Below are 21,696 nucleotides of genomic sequence, written 5' to 3' on the forward strand. Positions count from 1 at the left end.
GAGTAAACTTCTATTGCATCAAAATGACACATCAGGAGTTTTGGAGGGGGGTTTTAAATGCCTGTTTTTCTTGGAATTTAGGCTTTCCTGGAGAAGCCCATAGAGTTACTCTATTCCTACTACCAAACATTATTCTCTTTTCTAGTGAATCATGATTTCTCATAATATGTCTGAAACATGGCAGCCTAAATTTAGTCATACTAGGAAGAGTTCAGGTTTTTTGTTTTCTGTGATTACTATTATTAATAATCATTATTTTTTGTAAGTATTTTCTGAAGGAGAGGAAGGGAAGGAGAAAAAGAAGCTAAAAGGGTGAATGCCATCAAACATGTGCATGTGCACCCACAGTCCCCCAGGTCCCCAACTCCCAGTCAGTCCCACTAAATAAAAAGAACTAGGAAAATAAAGGAAAATAAAAAAGATTCAATTGTGATGCCAAATGGGGAGGAGGAACCAAGATTGGTCCTTACCGTTACAGGCTCTCAAAGTACCAAAGGTACCAAAGGAAATGGAGGAATCTAAGGAACCCTACTCTTGACTTATTCTGAGCTATAATCCCCTTATGGCATCATTTGTTCTGTTTGAACAAGACTGTGAGTGCTATTTTTCTCCTGGGGGAAAAATGAATGCAAAATTAACTTTGAATTCTTAATTTTTGTGATGGACTGCATGTGCGCATCTGATATTGTGTTGTAAGTACGAATCATACAAAACTGATCCGATTTACGACACTTTCCAATTTTTTGCACATGCCTACTGCTTATAGTCCAAGCATCTTCCTAACATACATGGAGGAAAAGGGAAGTATGACTAAGGAAACATTTAAACATTTATACTATAGCATAAGGGATAGGTTTTATGATTATGTTTTAAGTGGCATTGAATCTTGCTGGAGTTGGAAGCTGCCTTGAATACCCCTATGGGGATGAGAAAGGTGGGATATAAATGAAAGTAATGAATAAATAAATAAATAATAAACTAAAGTTGACTCTTGGTATCCTCTAGTTCCTGGACATCCCATGGATATAAAAACCCACAAATTCTCAAATCACAGTGTATTAAATTGTGTAGTAAAACATTTTGTTTTTGGAAACTCTTGAGGTGTGGAAGATTGAATCTGTGGTTGAGAAATTGGTGGATACAAATGACTGACTGTACTGTAAAACTGAATTATAATCACAAGATCTTGTACCTTTCTATATAACACAAGCTATAACCTGTATGAAAGGTTTAGTCTGAACTTATTTAGAAGCAAAAAAGAATACCTGATGCAATATAGTCAACCATATTTCATCTGTTCACGAGCAATAACATGGAGTGGACCTGGGTAGAAATTGAGAATTTTAGCTGCCAGAAGATAACTGGCTTTTCCAGAAGGCTTGTCAAGAAAACAGTAGAAATCATTGTGGCCTTTTAACCGTCTCTGCAGTTGCCAGGTTGGCCTTTGGGTAATCATAGGTTTATTGTTGTTTGGAGACAAAGTTAACCTGATGGGGCTGCTCCTGCTCCAACCAGAAAAAAGGATCACTCTCTTGGCATAAATAACCCTTTATTAAATAGAAAACATGCCAGGAAGGAGACATTTTGTGAAAATGTGATCATCAAATATTATAGCCATTACAGAAATGTATGAGAAAAAAAGGGAAACTCTGGAATGCCTATGAAAGATAAAATCTTTTAATAATGAAGGAGTGGGGTTACTATTAGCTGTAGCCAGAAGGAAAGTGACATACATTATATCTGTCTATTGTTCAACTTACAGTAACAGTTTGGCATTGTATTTGACCAGAGAATACGCTAGTGCTCTCCTCCTCTATTATTCCAAAAATCATCAAAATCCCTAAATAAAATCATTCTAGTTCCATTTGTGGCAGCTAGAACTCCTATCCCTTCTGGATTTTAATTTGATCTTTAAAGGACAAATTCACAATGTTAACCTTGTTTTGTGATTAGGATTTAGATTTTTGGAGAGCTCATTCTACATTTAGACTTAAACCAAAAGTGGATTCAACATTCCACAACCATGAAACTTCTGGCCACCTGTGAAGTCATCCAGGGCAAAAGAAGGATGCGAAAGAGAGGAGAAACCAACCTCTTTCTTTTCCCCTTCCCTTCACTAATCTTCCCAAAATGAATTTTGAGAGAACAGCATAACCTGTAATCACACTAGTTTGGCAGAGCCAATCTTGATTAACTCTCCATTGTCCCATTTTGTGCTTTTTTTTTTTCAAGATATTCCAGTTTCTCAATCTTCCTTCCATTTCTGTATTCCTTCTTTCCCATTTTTGCAGCATTTTCCTAAAATTGGTAGTTTGTATTCATTTAACTCAGCAAAGGGAAAAGGAGATGAGTTGTCGTCGAACTCTAGTCTGTCCTAGTAGGTCTAGCAAAAGGAAATTACTGTAGCCCACCTACCCCTAGTTTGTATGTCATCCTTGTTAAGAGGATGGCATCTTGATCATGCTGTGCTGTTGCTTGGATTCATGGCTCTCATTTTTCATCTGTAAAATGTTAGAAAGTATGAAAATGTAGAATGTAAAATAAGAGACTAAGGAAGAATGGGTCGCCATTAATCATGGCAAATATTTGGTCATTGGAAACTAGGGATGGAAAGAGTATTTGAAAATATTCAAAAACTTTGAAAAACAATTTTTTCAATAGTTGAGAAAACTTCATAAAAATTCTAGACTGATAACAATTTTCACAGTTCAAGATTTTTCCATTTCTGTGAAGAGTACAGCATTGATATGCAGAAAGTAGTATTTTTTACACAGAAATATTATCTATACAGAAAATGCTATTTTCTGCACTAAAAATTCTGTAAATGGGGAGGTATTGTGTACAAAATTCACAAATGGTTGAATTGCATAGAAATGTTTGCTGTGCAGGAAGTAGAACTGTCTGCATATGAATTAATGCTATTTCCTGTGCAGAAATTTCTATTCTGTATTTGTGTACAAAACACAAATCCTGTGTCCAATTTAAGAAAGATATTGACATATTTAAATATTTGAAATGATGTCATAAGGAAGAAGGAGCAGACTTGTTTTCTGTTGCTCTGGAGACTAGGACTCGGAGAAATGAGTTTAAAATACAGGAAAGGAGATTCCACTTGAACATCAGGAAGAATTTCCTGACCATGGGAGCCAGGTATGTAGCCGGGGGTCCGCCAAAAGGCCTTACTGGTACATTATTTAAACTGTTATGTTTGTTCATATCATGATCTGATCAATGTGCTCAATATATCCCTTTTGCATGGGGGTATTGGGGTAACAATACAACAGGTTTGCTAGGGTAGACCTTCTTTCACTCAGACTCAGCCCCCCCCCCCCCCGCCTGATGGGAGCTGTTCAACTTACTGCCTCAGAGTATGGTGGATGGTCCAGCTTTGGAGGCTATTAAAGAAAGGCTGGATGGCCATCTGTCAGGAGTACTATTGGTTGTGCTGTTCTTGCATGGCAGGGTGTTAGATTAGATGGCCCATGTGGTCTGTTCCATCTCTATGATTCTATGTTTCTATGAAACAACCACTTGTAAATTTTGTGCATAATAAATTCTGAATTGTATAATACTTTAAAAAGGTTGTTTTACAATGACCTTTTACAAAGCAGGAAGTCAGTTGCTTACATTCTTCATAGCTTCTTTTGAGCAGATACTTAGTGAAAAATTGCATCATTCTTGCAAACCATTGGGATTTTGAGCTGCTAGTACACTCACATTATTGTATTGCACATGACTGATAACCAAATTGAAATGTGTCCTGCCAGTTTCCACATGAAACAACTCTACAACTAATCTTTTACAACTATGCTAGCAATCCAAAAGCCTAAGCTGAGAGTGGGAGATAAGCATTTGTTTTGGAGTTGCCCAGGAATTTATGGTTTAGAAGGACATTGAATAAACAGGATCTAGTCCAGAAATTCAAGCAATAAGCCATAATTACCACTTTATCATAAATTAGTCAGTAAAGCTTCCTGGAATCAGCAGGTTTTGTTCCACATAATAGAAAAGAGTTTACATATTTATTGATCAAAATGTTTGTTTGTTTGTTTTTTGCTTTCAAAAGAACAGCTATATACCTGTTTACATTTTAAGAGTCAAGAGCCACAGAAGTGGGAGGGAAAAGAATGCTTTGCTTTAGATTTCTTAAAATTGAGTGATTAAAAGAACTGCTTTTCAAATAGCAGTTACAGTAACTGTTAAGTCCTGTCTTGTTATTATTTGTATAAATTGAGAGCAAATGATTTTGTAATCTGCCTATTTTATGTTCAGAAAAGGTGGGGTTCTGTTGTTTTAGCATTAATCTGGCAGTAATCTGATGTAATTATATTAATTAAATTCACTTTAATTAAACAGTACTTGTACAATTATTGAATCTTCTTTGAAAATATGTGTAAGAATACCATAATTCAATTATAATGTCAGAAAGAGGACAGATCACATACCCAAAAAATGTATTTCTGCTGCTAGGTTTTCATGTGAGAATAGTAACAGTAATCCTCACTCAAAACTATGTTTCATTAAATTCAGTAAGACCTCATTGGCAAACATTTTTTTAATATTGCAACTTAATTGATTTTTAACCAGGCAAAGTGGTTAAGTGGTTTTCCTGTCCTTTAATAGTAGGCACTGAAGAACAAGGTACAATAACTTCATCTCATTCTAGAAAAGCTTGATTCTTTTTCATTCACTAATTTGATGGTGACTTCAGTCCCATCATCTCTACCTTAAGCAATTGCCAGTCAAGTTAATGGTGAAGGGAGAACTAACCTATTGGTCTTAGAAGAAGGTACCAAATTAAAGAAGTTTATGTTTCATTCCCCTAATGCTGTTCCTAAGCAACCATACCTAGAGTTGTAATGAAGCTCTGTTTTTCAGGGACAATGCCTGTTGTCCTTTCACCACCTGCTGTGGAGGGTGCAAAATTCAGGCAGGCCCCCTGCCCGCCCGCCCGCCCGCCCGCAGCTGCTAAGGCTTCCTCATCATAGACTCAGAAAAAGGGGGCAGGGAGTGAGGGTTCAGACTATGTTTCTGTATCAATATCCCTGAATGCCGCAAAATGATACTGTGATGTCCCATGGGAAGGAAACCAGTGACCATGAGAGCTGCTCTGGCTGGGTCAGGGGAGGGAGGGATACATTTACCTGGTATTCCTTCCTCCCACCCCACCCCCTTGAGATGTCTCCATTTAGCATTGGAGTTGCCAGACATATTTTGGGGTTTTTTACAAGTATAAATCTCACTTCATGCAAGGTGGCTTCCTCCCAGCTAGAGGGAGGGCTCAGGGTTGCCACTTCACTGCCCAACCCAGCCCTTGATTTTTTTTCATGTCAGGAGTGACTGCAAGTTGCTCCTGGTGTGAGAGAATTGGCCATCTGCAAGGATGTTGCTCAAGGGATGCCCGGGTGTTTTACCATCCTGTGGGAGGCTTCTCTCAGGTCCCCACATGGGAAGCTGGAGCTAACAGATGGGAGCTCACCCCACTCCTTGGATTCGAATCACCAACCTTTTGGTCAGCAGTCCTGCCAGCACAAGGGTTTAATCCATTGTGCCACTGGGGCTCCCTTGAATTGCATCAACTGGACTGAAAGCCCAGGGGATGCAGCTGACCCAGGTGGGGAAGAGTTTCCCTTCTCCCACTCCACACTCCTCCAGAGGCACATGGGGGAGGGAAGTCATAGGGTCTCAAACCAACAAGTATTTGAGGTATCCTCCAGACTCTGAGGCATTCTACCTGCAACCTTTTTCTCAGTGAAGCAGCAGTAGCACCATGAGAAGAAGAAAGAGTTGCCCATCCTGACCTCTTCCTCGAAGACAACTGAGTTGGAGCCCTCATTACTATGGCCCCTCCAGTGCAGGGGTTAGGTCTGGATTAGATTACACCCTCAGAGAATGGTCAACTCCCACCCAGGTCAGTGGATCACACACACTCGCCCCAGTGCTGTACACCCTTTAGCTTGCCTCCTTTCCTCCATTCCTCACCCCCCCCCCCCATCTAGCTCCCATGTTTCTTTTTCCATTGAGTTGGCAACACAGGAGGAGATAGGATGATTTTCATGCCATGGGAGAAAGAAACATTTAGGATCTCTACTCTGAGATTGATTGTTAATTAAATATATGGGGAAAATAGAGGATCAATTTGGAAGCTTGGAGGATCCTCCCAAAATAGCTCTAATACATGAGCTCCTAGGAAACACTGGGGAGTTGGCCACTCTACCCCCCCCCCTTTGCAATTTTGTTTAAAAAAATGCCAGCAGCACTGCAGCAGTGCTGTTAAAATATCAGCAAGCTCCCTAGCACCAGAGAGGGAAAAGACAGTATATCTATCAGTCATTCGTTCCATCAGTCAACTAGTTAATCAAATACAAATGTACATACATACATAACATGCAACAGGGAGAGAAATATCTTTTCTCCTCCTAACATTTTTACATATTCCTCCTTTACCCCAAACTTTGGCTTAAGGTTGTCCACACTTTTAAAAGATTACAATTGAACACATACAAAGCAAAACATTAAAGTTGAATTAAACTATTGATCATATTGAAACCATATTTTTCATCTATTATAAAAAGTAAAACAATACAATTTAAAATAATATAGCTCTTACAGCTTTTCTCCTTAAAAGCCTGCAATACTAAAAGTCGTGTGAATGAAAATAAGTATTTGCTTATCAATGGAAGGACAGAAAGGAGGGGTCCACTCTTATATTCTCCTTCGCACCTTTTCCTTCTCTGCCTGGACATTTGAATGCTGGTACTTTAGCTCTTAAGGACATATATATAATGGGTAGCAAAATGGAGATGCCTTCAAGTGTCTGGAATACAGTAGAGTCTCCTTTATCCAACATTCACTTATGCAATGTTCTGTATAATCCAATGCTGTCTGCCTCCTGCCCGGAATAATGTCCAGTGTGGGAGAAAGAAAGAACCTTTGTCAGTTTTGATGCTAAATTCATAAATACAGTAATTACTACATAACGTTATTGTGTATTGAAATACTTTTTCTGTTGATTTGTTGTAAAACCTGTTTTGGTGCTTAATTTGTAGAATCATAATGTAATTTGATGTTTAATAGACTTTTTCTTAATCCCACCTTATTATCCAACGTTCTGCTGGCCCGTTTATGTTGAATAAGTGAGACTCTACAGTACTACATTGCTGAGCATCTTTGTAATCCACAGTGGTAACATTTCTGCTTATATTTGCTGTTGATGGAAAGAAGAGTAAGAAGAGACTAAGAGGAGTAGCAGGGAGGAAGGGAAAAGGGAATGTGAGAGAAAGAAAATGAATTTCCTTCTTTTTCTGCTGCTGTTGCCATCACTCTTTTCATACAGGAGGCAGCTAAGGAGATTTTGGTGTTTCTAGAATGGTTATGGGAAAGGGATTCAACTCCCACTGAGTTTCTACTTACATGACTGAGAGCACCACAAGTTCCAAATGAGCACTAGTTTGGTTTAATGGATCAATTTTCCACTTCAGCTCAAGTTACTGAAATCAATTCCAGATCAAATTTAGTGTGTGGACTTTATTCATTGTGAATTTTAAAAAGTAAATAGTAAAAAAGCCTTAATATAAATATTTGAAAAGTTGAAGAAAAAAATCAAACTGATATGAATGATTGAAGATTTAATTATGGAAAAAATCATGTCCAATTTTTATGTCTAACAGTCTAACTGTTACAAGACAGCCCCATAGTAAACCATGCTGAAATCACCCAAGTTTGTAAAAGGAAAATGGGAACGGCTTTCATCATGGATAAATAACCTCATATCCCATTTGTGTTCCCATCTCCAAAGTACATGATATAATACCCAACATATAACTTGGAGCGTGAAGAAGAAAATCCCAGAAATGCCTTTATAGAATCATAGAATCAAATAGAATCAAAGAGTTGGAAGAGAGCTCATGGGCCATCCAGTCCAACCCCCTGCCAAGAAGCAGGAATATTGCATTTAAATCACCCCTGACAGATAGCCTTTCCTAAGTATTAAATTATGGAATACAAATAAATCATTTGCTGCTGTTTCATGACATCTTAAATCAGATACCTGAGCTGCCAACACCCCATGGCCCATCACAGATAAACTGGGAGGAAATCTTTGCTTCTCTTTTCTCATATTTATGTACAAGATCTAAACTTCTCGAACCACCTTCGACATAATAATTCTCTAGTTTTTTTGGAGGATTTTTGCACATTTAGGAAAATGAGTCTTTTTGGCTTTTGGTTTAGCATTTGCAAGACTTTTGTATGATTTTTGCAGATGGCCTTTGTAATGATTTTGGTGTAAACTGCTATTGGTGGTGCTATAATATATACATTGCATTGACTTTTTTTAAAAAGTAGAATCATTAAAAAGATTAATTATATCTTTTTAAATCAATAGTTCTGTCCTCTGTGCTTACTGAAAGAGGCTACTTTTGGGTAAAAGATTCTTGGACAAATTAAACTCAAATATTTTCTTCAGGGTGAGGTGGGAGTTATATTTTTTAACTTTCTCATTGTGGATGAGAAAACTGGTGTATATTCCCATCCAAACCCTGAAATAATGAGACCACACAACAATATATGGTTTAAATTATGGGCAACTTTTATTAATGTTAAACTTTCTAACTTGCAGTTAATTGTAATGGGTGGCATGAACTTTGTGTGGATCAAGCTGAGGAAGTGTCCCTATCTGGCCTACCCCTCAGCAAATTTGGACAAAACACCTGGGTCCCTGGCTGAAATAACCCTGGGCGACCACAAAGGGAAACTTGATGGAAACTTCTTCCCCAAGGATTTATTGAGGCCAGACTTGCCACTAAGGCCTATTTAAACTACACCTTCCCAATTTGCCCTCACAAACAGTATATGGTAAGCAAAGATCCAAAGACCTCAATGGCGGAGCAGGCGGAGGATAACATGGTACATGTTACAATGGCTGTGAAGGCGGAAGAAGGCTGCAACAGATTGAGAAGCCACAGTCATCTTGGTAAACTATGCCACCCGAGAAACCTCACTCTGTGAAGACTGTGTGTTGATCAGTGTGCACTGACCTCCACACATTAAAAAAATTCACGCACAGGCATCTTCCAAGGAAAGAAAACAAACCAACAAAAGTCCCATGGCGATCAGCGAGTGGTGATGGGGGCAGGACTGTGAAATCTGGAAGCCCCTAGTCACAGACTGGCACATGGGTGGTGGATATGGACTCAGTCATTCTACCTCAAGGTCCGAGGCAGTTGAGTAGTTCGGCAGCTATATCCATGACTGAGCAGTCCTTTTGAGGATTCACTCTGCTCACCCCACATGGGGAAGGGGCTAGAAAAGGTGCTCTAAACAGTCTGCCTCTCTTATCCCTGACTGTACTGCTGAGGGTAGAGGGGTCACCACCCTGCGGCCAAAAAAGAAAAATGAACTTTGGTACAGGGAATGTACGGACACTGATGGACAACACTGACAGTGAATGCCCTGAACGCAGAAGTGCCATCATTGCAAGTGAGTTGGGGCACTTTAACATCGACATAGCAGCCCTTCAGGAAACCCAGAGAGCAGGAGAGGGACAGCGGAAGGAAGAAAAAGGAGGCTAAACCTTCTTCTGGAAGGGACTGCCTGAAGAAGACCAAAGAATGCACGGCTTTGCTATCAGAAATGATCTGGTGAAACATCTGACCAAAGCACCCACTGGCATCAATGAACGACTCTCAACCCTTGCAAAAAACCAACTTGCAAAAAACCAACAGGCAACCATCATAAGTGCCTATGCACCAACATTAGATGCTGATGAAGACATCAAGGAAAACTTTTACTGTCAGGAGGATACCGTGCTATCTGAGATACTTAAGGAGAACAAAATCATCCTCCTGGGGGACTTTAATGCAAGAGTCGAGCAAGACTTTGACTTGTAGCCAGGGACCATAGGAAAAGATGGGGTTGGAAACAGCAACTCAAATGGCATCCTGCTTCTCACCAAATGTGCGGAACACAAACTTGTCATCACCAACACACTCTTCCGCCAGAAAAACAAGTTCAAGTTAAAGCATTGGCACCTCTTAGACTATGTAATCACACGGGCCAGAGACCACCATGACGTGTTTCTCACAAGAGCCATGACAGGTGCTGAAGCCTGCTGGACAGACCACAGGCTAATCTGATCCACGATGGCAATCAAGATCGCCCCCAAGCGCAGACTCCAAGAAAGAAAGACAAGGCTCAAAATGAACACCCAAGCCCTTCAGGAGCCCTCCAAATGAGCCCATCTCCAAACAGCACTCAAGGACCATCTACCCATAGAACACTCTGAAAATGTTGGGGAACATTGCAACAAACTGAAGACCTCCATCATCACAGCCTGAGAAAAAACTATCGGATATCAAACCAAGACACATCAAGATTGGTTTGACGAAAATGACAATGAGATCTAACAGCTAATTGAGAAGAAAAGGAAAGTCTTCCAAATATGGCAGAGAGACATCAACTGTGCTCCTAAGAAAAAGATCTAAGCCAGTGCAAAAGCTGAGGTCAAAAGAAGGACAAGAGAACTCAAGAACATCTGGTGGACAAAGAAGGCTGAAGAAATTCAACACCTGGCAGATATCCATGATGCTCAGAGATTTTGCAAAGCCACAAAGGTAATCTATGGACCAAGAAACCATGGCATACAGCCTCTACACTCATCAGATGGAACCAAAATTCTGAAGGACAAAAAAATCAATTGCACTACATCGGAAAGAACACTACCAAAGCCTCCTGAATCGCAGTTCCAATGTGGCCAAAGAGGTTCTCTCACAATTCCCGCAACAACAAACCAGGGATGAGCTTGCAGCACTGCCTAGTTTGGAAGAAGTCAGTAATGTCATCAGCCAACAAGCAAATAACAAAGCCAGTGGACCTGACAGGATCCCTGCTGAAATCTTAAAAGAGGGAGGACCTGAGCTCACACAACAACTCCACCAGCTCATAGAAAAAGTGTGGGTGACCGAGAAAATGCCAGCAGATTTCAAGGATGCCACCATCATCACCCTCCTCAAAAAAGGGGAAAGAACAGACTGCGGAAACTATCGAGGTATCTCCCTTCTAACCTCCGTTGGGAAAATCCTTGCAAGAATCCTTGCAAATTGCCTTCTACCCCTCTCAGAAGACACCCTCCAAGAATCCCAGAACAGCTTCCGCCCCTCCAGAGGAACAGTGGACATGATCTTCACTGCACAACAGCTCCAAGAAAAATGCAGGGAACAAAATCAACCACTGTACATGGCATTCATTGACCTTGCAAAGGCATTTGACATAGTGAATTGCAGCACTCTCTGGACCATCCTCCACAAAATCGGGTGCCCTAACAAATTTGTGAACATTCTGCAGCTGATGACATGATGGCAACAGTCTTGGACAGCAGTAGCTCCCAAAGTGACCCATTTAAGATGGATTCAGGTGTCAAACAGGGATGCGTTATTGCCCCAACCTTATTTTCCATCTTCATGGCTATGATACTTCACCTTGTTGATGGGAAGCTTCCCACCAGAGTGGAAATCATCTATCGGACAGATAGAATCATAGAATCAAAGAGTTGGAAGAGACCTCATGGGCCATCCAGTCCAACCCCCTGCCAAGAAGCAGGAATATTGCATTCAAATCACCCCTGACAAATGGCCATCCAGCCTCTGCTTAAAAGCTTCCAAAGAAGGAGCCTCCACCACACTCCGGGGCAGAGAGTTCCACTGCTGAACGGCTCTCACAGTCAGGAAGTTCTTCCTAATGTTCAGATGGAATCTCCTCTCTTGTAGTTTGAAGCCATTGTTCCGCCTCCTAGTCTCCAAGGAAACAGAAAACAAGCTTGCTCCCTCCTCCCTGTGGCTTCCTCTCACATATGTATACATGGCTATCATATCTCCTCTCAGCCTTCTCTTCTTCAGGCTAAACATGCCCAGTTCCCTAAGCCGCTCCTCATAGGGCTTGTTCTCCAGACCCTTGATCATTTTAGTTGCCTTCCTCTGGACACATTCCAGCTTGTCAATATCTCTCTTGAATTGTGGTGCCCAGAATTGGACACAATATTCCAGATGTGGTCTAACCAAAGCAGAATAGAGGGGTAGCATTACTTCCTTAGATCTAGACACTATGCTCCTATTGATGCAGGCCAAAATCTCATTGGCTTTTTTTGCCACCACATCACATTGTTGGCTCATGTTTAACTTGTTGTCCACGAGGACTCCAAGATCTTTTTCACACGTACTGCTCTCGAGCCAGGCGTCCCCATTCTGTATCTTTGCATTTCATTTTTTCTGCCAAAGTGGAGTATCTTGCATTTGTCACTGTTGAACTTCATTTTGTTAGTTTTGGCCCATCTCGCTAATCTGTCAAGATCGTTTTGAATTCTGCTCCTGTCCTCTGGACTATTGGCTATCCCTCCCAATTTGGTGTCGTCTGCAAACTTGATGATCATGCCTTCTAGCCTTTCATCTAAGTCATTAATAAAGATGTTGAACAGGACTGGGCCCAGGACGGAACCCTGCGGCACTCCACTTGTCACTTCTTTCCAAGATGAAGAGGAAGCATTAGTGAGCACTCTCTGTGTTCGTCCACTTAACCAATTACAGATCCACCTCACCATAGTTTTGCCTAGCCCACATTGGACTAGTTTCCTTGCCAGAAGGTCATGGGGGACCTTGTCGAAGGCCTTACAGAAATCTAGGTACGCTACATCCACGGCATTCCCCGCATCTACCCAGCTTGTAGTTCTATCGAAGAAAGAGATCAGATTAGTCTGGCATGACTTGTTTTTGATAAATCCATGATGACTATTAGCGATGACTGCATTTGTTTCTAAGTGTTTGCAGACCGCTTCCTTAACAATCTTTTCCAGAATCTTGCCCGGTATCGACCTGAGGCTGACCGGACGGTAGTTGTTTGGGTCATCCTTTTTTCCCTTCTTGAAGATTGGGACCACATTGGCCCTCCTCCAATCTGCTGGAACTTCTCCTGTTCTCCAAGAACTCTCAAAGATGGTTGCCAATGGTTCCGAAATGACTTCCGCTAGTTCCTTCAATACTCTGGGGTGTAGTTGATCTGGCCCTGGGGACTTGAACTCATTAAGAGCGGCCAGGTATTCCTGGACGACTTCTTTCCCAATTTGGGGTTGGATGTCCTCCAATCCCTCATCCACTCCATCTTGCTGAGGTTGAAGACTCTCTTTTTGTGAGAAGACCGAGGCAAAGAAGGCATTAAGTAGTTCTGCCTTTTCCCTGTCCCCTGTCAGCATTGCCCCATCTTCTCCGCGAAGAGGTCCTATCGCCTCCTTGTTTTTCCTTTTTCTACTGACATAAGAATAGAAGCCCTTTTTATTGTTTTTAATGTCCCTGGCAAGTCTGAGCTCGTTTTTTGCTTTAGCCTTGCGGACCTTTTCCCTACAGGTGTTGGCTATTTGTTTGAATTCTTCTTTGGTGATTTCTCCCTTTTTCCACTTCTTGTGCATGTCTCTTTTGTGTCTTAGCACAGTTAGAAGTTCTTTGGACATCCATTCTGGCTTCTTTGCACTTGTCCTATTTTTTCTCTTTGTAGGCACGGTTTGCAATTGCGCCTTGAGTATTTCACTCTTGAGAAATTCCCATCCATCCGTAACTCCCTTGTCTTTTAGTATCTGTGTCCACGGAATGCTGCTCAGCGTTTCCTTCATTTTTTGGAAATCAGCTCTCCTAAAGTCCAAAATGCGGGTTTGAATTGTCTTAGTTTCGGCCTTCCTTTGTACCTCAAATTGCAGGAGCACATGATCACTTGCCCCTAAGGATCCTACCACTTCGACCGCATCGATCAGGTCCTCCGCATTTGTTAGGATGAGATCAAGAGTAGCCAATCCCCTTGTTGCCTCTTCTACCTTCTGGACCATGAAATTGTCTGCAAGGCAAGCGAGGAATTTGTTGGACCTTGTACTCTTGGCCGAGTTTGTTTTCCAGCAAATATCGGGATAGTTGAAATCGCCCATGACTACTACATCTCTTCTCTGTGCCTGTTTGGTCAACTATTGGCAGAAGACTTCATCAAGTTCTTCCTCCTGGCTTGGGGGTCTGTAGTAGACGCCTACAATGACATCTTTTTGAGTCCCAGTTCCCTTGATTCTTATCCAGATGATTTCAAGCTGGTTTCCCAGATTGCTGTCTTGAATCTCTTCTGCAGCATAAGAGTTTTTGACATATAAGGCTACTCCACCTCCTCTCCCCTTTGTTCGGTTTCTGTGAAAGAGGTTATACCCCTCGATATCTACATTCCAGCGATAGGAGTCATCCCACCAGGTTTCAGATGGCAAGCTATTTAACCTCAGCAGACTGAAAACCAAAACCAAGATTACAACAACATCTGTTATAGAACTCCAGGATGCTGATAACAACATCGTCTTTGTGCATTCAGAAGAAGACCTACAAGCCACTCTAAACACCTTCGCAGAAGCATACGAGAAGCTTGGCCTGTCATTGAACATCTAGAAAACCGAAGTGCTGTTTCAGCAGTCACCAGCCAATCCCTCTCCAATGCCAGAAATACAGCTTAATGGTGTAACATTAGAAAATGTTGACCATTTCTGCTACCTTGGCAGCCACCTCTCCACAAAAGTCAACATTGAAACTAAAATTCAACACCACCTGATCTCTGCGAGTGCAGCATTTTTCTGAATGAAGCAGAGAGTGTTTGAGGACCGTGACATCTGTAGGGATACCAAGGTGCTTGTTTATAAAGCTATTGTTATCCCAATCCTGCTATACACCTGCAAAATGTGGACAGTCTACAGACGTCACATGCGACTCCTGGAACGATTCCATCAGTGCTGCCTCCGGAAAATCCTGCAAATCTCTTGGGAAGACAAGCGGACAAATGTCAGTGTGCTGGAAGAAGAAAAGACCACCAGCATTGAAGCGATGGTCCTCCACCATCATCTCTGCTGGACTGGCCATGTTGTCCGGATGCCCGACCACCATCTCCATAGCAGTTGCTCTATTCTGACCTCAAGAATGAAAACGGAATGTTGGAGGACAGGAAAAGAGATGTAAAGGTGGGCTCAAAGCCAACCTTAAAAACTGTGGCATAGACACTGAGAACTGGGAAGCCCTGGCCCTTGAGCACTCCAGTTGGAGGTCAGCTGTGACCAGTAGTGCTGTAGAATTTGAAGAGGCATGAATGGAGGGGAAAAGAGAGAAACGTGCCAAAAAGAAGGCGCATCAAGCCAACTCCATCCAGGACCACCTTCCACCTGGAAACAGATGCCCTCACTTTGGGAGAAGATGCAGATCAAGAATAGGGCTCCACAGTCACCTATGGACCCACCTCCAGGATACTGCACTTGGAGGACCATCATCCTCAGACTATGAGGGATCGCCTAAGTTTGTAAGTATGGTAGGCAAAAAACCGTAGAACATAGGGGGAGAAAAATTCCTACTTGTTCCCCTAGGGTGACCAATTAATTATACTTTTAATGGGTGGGCAGGTGGGTCAGCTTCAAGCTCCAGACTGAGCTTACTCTGAAGCCTCTGTAAATGCTTCTCTGGGTCTCTGGCCCTAGAAAGTAGCTCCACATGGAGCCACTTTCTTTTAGTCTCTTCTTTGGTGGAGGTGGCAAAGGTCTTCCCGCCCCTCAGCTACATGGGGAGGGAAGTTAATTCTTTACATCTCTGTGGGTAAAACCCCAATTCCCCTCTTTTATTTTCTCCTAGTCCCTTTTTGCATTTCCCCCCACAGAGTAGTTTTTCCTAGTTACTCTGAAAGAGCTGAGTCAATTATTTTTCTCTTTTACAAGTGAACTTTACCAAGTCCCAAGAAATGTCTTTAAGTGCCCTCAGTATTCCTCCTTATCTTTTGAAATTCCTACAAAGATATAATCTAAAGAAGCATATTGATTTTAACACACAAGCTGTATGTTGAAATTTCAATAGGTGCTCTAAATAATATCTTTCCTATCTGCTACCTAAGCAAATGTGTTACCCTAGGCATCTGCTGACTGGCATGGCCCTTTTCTAATCATGTCGCCACCATGCATGAAATTCAAGCCTTTCGAAATAATTGCAGTCTTGAGGGAACAGCTCTATTAAACTAAGTCTTCACATATTCTGCTGCATATGATTCTTTGCTCTTGCCAAAAAAAAGGTATCAACATAATTAGGCTTTTATGCAAAGTATGATTTTTCATACAGGTGCAACAGTAGAGTTGGCTTCTGATGTAGCTTTTGATGGAACGTGTTTGTGTTGTTGGCATGCCATTCATAGAAAAATTAATAAAAAACGAGGGGGGGAGGGGGAAGCACTATAGCTCTTTGATGCCTTGGTGTCCATCTCAGTTGTATCCTACCAAATAAAGAAAAGTCACATTTATTCTCATAAAATAATCAGAGATAGTCACAGAGATGGCCCTGAGCAGATTTGTTATTCTCATCTGGTCTCCATCAATATGGAAAACCTTGAGCCCATCAAGTATAGTGACCATAGATCATCTGAAAGGAAGATTTGTATTCAAAATAAAGGACTGATTCCAGTCTATTTGCTTCGATGATGGTGACAGAAATTATTAATGATGATGATGAGGCTTTTAAAGAAATTATAGATTACCATTCACTCAGTTGGAATTCCATTATTTACAGTATTTCATATTAAATATAGTAAGAAAACCCAATGGTATTTGACCTGTGGGTCCTGAAAAGTTCCAACTTATTCTTCATGCTTTTAAAAATCTGTTTGAAGCAACTGGGTGAGCTTATCTATGGTCTTAGAACAGGGAGTCCTCAAACTTTTTAAACAGAGGGCCAGATCAGAGTCCCTCAAACTGTTGGAGGGCCGGATTATAATTTGAAAAAAAATATATGAATGAATTCCCATACACACTTCACATATCTTATTTGTAGTACAAAAAAAAATACTTAAAAACAATACGATATTTAAAATGAAGAACAATTTTAACAAATATAAACTTTTTAGTATTTCAGTTGGAAGTGTGGGCCTGCTTTTGGCTGATGAGATAGGATTATTATTGTTGTGTACTTTCAAGTCATTTCAGACTTAGGTTGATCCTGAGCGAAGGCCGGGTAAATGACCTTTGAGGGCCGTATCCGGCCCCTGGGCCTTAGTTTGAGGACCCCTGTCTTAGAAGAACACCAGTGTCCTGTTTACATGGAGAATTATTTCCTCTAATTAGCTCAGTGATGCTGACTTTGAGATCAAAATTGAAATATTGAGGAACACTGGTCTAGGAAGTTGGTATTCAGCTTGTTCTGGTTGCAGCCAGACATAGTGAGGGAATGTCTATGCAATATGGAATTGCTTCTTTACAAGCATTGTCAACAGTGAAAAAAGCCTGAAGAGTGGAAACGAAATGGTAGAGGAAATTGTCTTTTCAATAATCTACTGTACTTGCACAATCCTCATAGCTACATGGATGGAGGATGATCATACTTGTTTAATTGAGTTTCTTTGTGTACTCTATAAACCATGTGAGTTAATTATCCATGTCCTTCTAAAGGACAAGAATGCGTTTTCTGCTATAGACCAGCTGTTGCTGATTATTTTACCTAGATTTTTTTAAAAGAGCAAAAATTGAGAGCTTACACTGAAATCTGAAAGAAAAAAAGATATATATTTCAAGATAATGGAAGATGGTCCCCTTTTCTAAAAAGCCTGCTTTACTTTAAGCTTGTGATGCTCCTAATGCCTTCTTCAGGGAAGCCACTTGAAATCAAAACTGCAGAAATTTCTAAGTAAGCAAAACTATTGACTGGCAAAATGAAACCCAGGCTGTGGCACTAAGCTGGAGTACGTTTAACAGAAAGGCAGCCTAGTAGACCCAATTCTCAAGAGGAAATATGCAGAGAAGAATTTACTTATTAGTTATGGCCTATGCACATCATCCCATAAAATAAAATTCTTTGTGTGGTTTGCGATAAATAGACATTTTAAAAACCCACATTCATATTTGAGAAAAAAACAAACCCATAAAATGAAATGCCACATAATATATGGCAGGAAGACAAAACTCACAGCCCCTTAAAATTAAGCATAAATATTTTAAAATTGAGGATCACAGACAGTATCAATTATCCAAAAGGCCACATTCAACAGAAGGGTCTTCATTTGACACCAAAAAAAACCTCTTTGATGATGGAAGTGCCATCCCTGGCAGTTCACGTCATTTAGTGGGGAAACTTGGATGAGGCATCTGGGGAAAATCTGGAGAAAATAGTGTTTAATATAAGATACAGTCCTTCCCCATTTAGTAATCTCTTTATATATTTTCAAGAAACTCAATATATGTATCACTTAAAAAAACAGCCTCACATGCAATGCATTGGAATCCTTCTCACAAGAAGTTATCAAAGTGTATTTGCCGTGACCAAGCTGTCTCCATCCCAAACAGTAGAATGAGACCGCTGCCTGAGTTAGCAAATGCTGGTGGTGGTGAATGGAAATGAGACACCGAAGGAATACAGAATTGTATGTGTGATCTGATTTGGCCAGTACCTTAGACCTAGCCTTCCAGTTTGCAGTCCAGAAAAAAAAAAAAGGGGGGGGGGGTAATTAGTAGTCTTGAAGTAAGAAGCTGTTGGCAATGGACCCAGCTAAGCTTCTGTGTATGTAATGGGCAGAAGATCTAGTCCTTTGCCTCAGGCAACCAATGTCTTGATCTAACCCTGGTCTAAGTCAGTAGAGTCAACGTGGCACATATATACCTTTGAAGATTTCAGATATAAAAACTGAGACGTGTGTAGCCAAGCAACATGAGAGTGTGGTTAAAAGATGGAAACAGTTGTGAAAAACAAGTTATGAGAAGTTAAAGCAGTTTGCTTTTGCCTGAGTCTCTTGAGTGAGAAGATACAAGATTGTGTTCCCTCTTTTGAATGGGTGAATTGTGCACAAGCTACCCTTGCATTTTTAACTCAGGGTTACTGTGAGTTTTCCAGACTGTGTGGCCATGTTCCAGAAGCATTCCCTCCTGACATTTTGCCCACGTATATAGCAGGCATTTTCAGAGGTCGTGAGGCCTGTTAGAACAGTTTTCCTCTCCCCAAGAAATGGGGAGAGAAAAAACATTTGTCTGCCTCACACGAGGCAGGGAGGAGTTCTGGAGGAACCCTCCAGAACATCCGGGGGCGTGGCCTGCTAGCACAGGCCAGGCCCTCCCAGGCTCATTCCGCGCCTGGAAGTTGGGGAGAGAGGTCGCAGAGAAGAGCGAAGACAAGAAGCCTGAAGAGGTTCAGCAAAGAAGAGAAGAAAAGAAAAGAGGTTAAGGGGATAAGAAGAGCATCTACAGGTCTGTACAGGGGTCCTGGGGGAGGGAGGCTTCACCCACCCCCCACCCCTCCCGGACGAAGGCTGGGTGCTTCAAAGCCCTTCACAGAGGCCTTGGTTATGGCAAACAAGGGCGCACGTGGCCAGGGGCCTGGAGCTGGGCGGCTTGGCATGCGGCTAGCTCGCAGCGTCAATTTTGGGCACCGTCCGGGCCGTTGATGGAGGCCATTGTGGGAGATGGGGCGGCCGCCATTTTAGGATAGGCCCAATTTCGTTTGCCACATGGGGCAAAATGAAAGTGAAATTACTTTATTTTGGGCCGGATGCGTGTTATATGTAGTAGGTATGATGTTAAATATACACAGGTAATAGGGGAGTTATACCCTTGGCTACAGAGGTTGCTGACCTAAGGTCGATAGTTCTTATTTGGGAGCAGAGCGAGCTCCCGATGTTAGCCACAGCTCCCAAAAAATGGATCAGGGAGAGAGCTCCTGCTGTTAGATCCAGCTTTTGATACCAAAAAAAATGGATCAGGGAGAGAGCTCCTGCTGTTAGATCCAGCTTCTGATACCAAAAAATTAAAATAAAATAAAATAAAAATTATTAGTTTAAATAGGATCAGAGGGGGAGCTCCTGCTGTTTGATCCAGCTTCTGATACAAAAAAAAATGGATCAGGGAGAGAGCTCCTGCTGTTAGATCCAGCTTTTGATACCAAATAAAATAAAATAAAAATTATTATTTTAAATAGGATCAGAGGGGGAGCTCCTGCTGTTTGATCCAGCTTCTGATACTAAAAATAATAATAATAAAATAAAATAAAAATTATTATTTTAAATAGGATCAGAGGGGGAGCTCCTGCTGTTTGATCCAGCTTGTGATACCAAAATAAATAAATAAATAAATAAATAAATAAATATTATTATTTTAAATAGGATCAGAGGGGGAGCTCCTGCTGTTTGATCCAGCTTCTGATACAAAAAAAATGGATCAGGGAGAGAGCTCCTGCTGTTAGATCCAGCTTTTGATACCAAATAAAATAAAATAAAAATTATTATTTTAAATAGGATCAGAGGGGGAGCTCCTGCTGTTTGATCCAGCTTCTGATACCAAAAATAATAATAATAAAATAAAATAAAAATTATTATTTTAAATAGGATCAGAGGGGGAGCTCCTGCTGTTTGATCCAGCTTCTGATACCAAAATAAATAAATAAATAAATATTATTATTTTAAATAGGATCAGAGGGGGAGCTCCTGCTGTTAGATCCAGCTTCTGATACCAAAAAATAAAAATTATTATTTTAAATAGGATCAGAGGGGGAGCTCCTGCTGTTTAATCCAGCTTCTGATACCAAAAAAAAAAAAAAAAAAAGGATCAGGGAGAGAGCTCCTGCTGTTAGATCCAGCAATGAAGTCAAATGGGAAGGGATCAATAAGCCCTGTCGCGGGCCCTGGCCATAAGTATTGCAAGCTCCCGATGGGAGCCTTAACTTATGTGACCTCCCAATGGTACAGTCTTTGCCAGTTGCTACAGGTGAGCTCCCTTGGTTAGCCCCAAATTAGGTTGGCCTTACAGTCGGCCTGTATACTCAAAAAGGAAAATGACTAGAGCAATAAGCCCAGTGGCAGGCCTGGGTTGGTATAGGGGGGCGAGCTCCCGCGGTTAGCCTCTACTTATGTAAACCTTATAGTGGGACTAATTGCAAATGTGAGTAGATCAATAGGCCCCAACGATAGGCTCTGGCTACTGGGGTGCGGGTGAGCTCCGGTTGTCAGCCCCAACTTGTGATAACCTCACAGCAAGACTCAATGCAAATGGGAGTAGATCAATAGGCCCAATGGTAGGCTCCGGCTACTTGGGTGCGGGGCGAGCTCCTGATGTCAGCTCCAACTTGTGATAACCTTACAGCAAGACTCAATGCAAACGTGTTGCCCTATATGTTTAGATATATATAAGGGACAAAGTCTTCGTCAATTTGTTATACTGGCGCTATATACTTATTGACACAGTCACTGGTTATTTTTCTTTCAGGATGGCGCCGAAGAAGAATGTGGGCGGCCCTAAAGAATTACAGGGCCAAGGCCTTGTTTAAATATCAAAATATAATATATGGGGCATATGTCAACTACACTGGTCAGGCGTGGCTTGTTTACGATAGCCGCTTTCGTTCTGAGGCTGCCATGATGCCTAACAAGCGATGGGACCTCATCGACAGTCAATTGTGGATGGAGGTAATGAATACAACCAGAGCAGTTTCTGGTGAGAAGGCCGATAGCGGCCATACTATACAAAACACTAAAGAGAGTCAGCCCTTTTGACAGGGAGGCCCAGCACAACAGCTGCAAAGACAAAAGGGTATGTGCTGGGAATACGCGGCCCAGGGGGCTTGCGCCCGCGAGGACTGTAATTATCAGTATGGGGCATATGTCAACTACACTGGTCAGGCGTGGCTGGTTTAC

Source organism: Anolis sagrei, chromosome 1 (assembly GCF_037176765.1).
Source record: "Anolis sagrei isolate rAnoSag1 chromosome 1, rAnoSag1.mat, whole genome shotgun sequence".
Lineage (NCBI taxonomy): Eukaryota > Metazoa > Chordata > Lepidosauria > Squamata > Dactyloidae > Anolis > Anolis sagrei.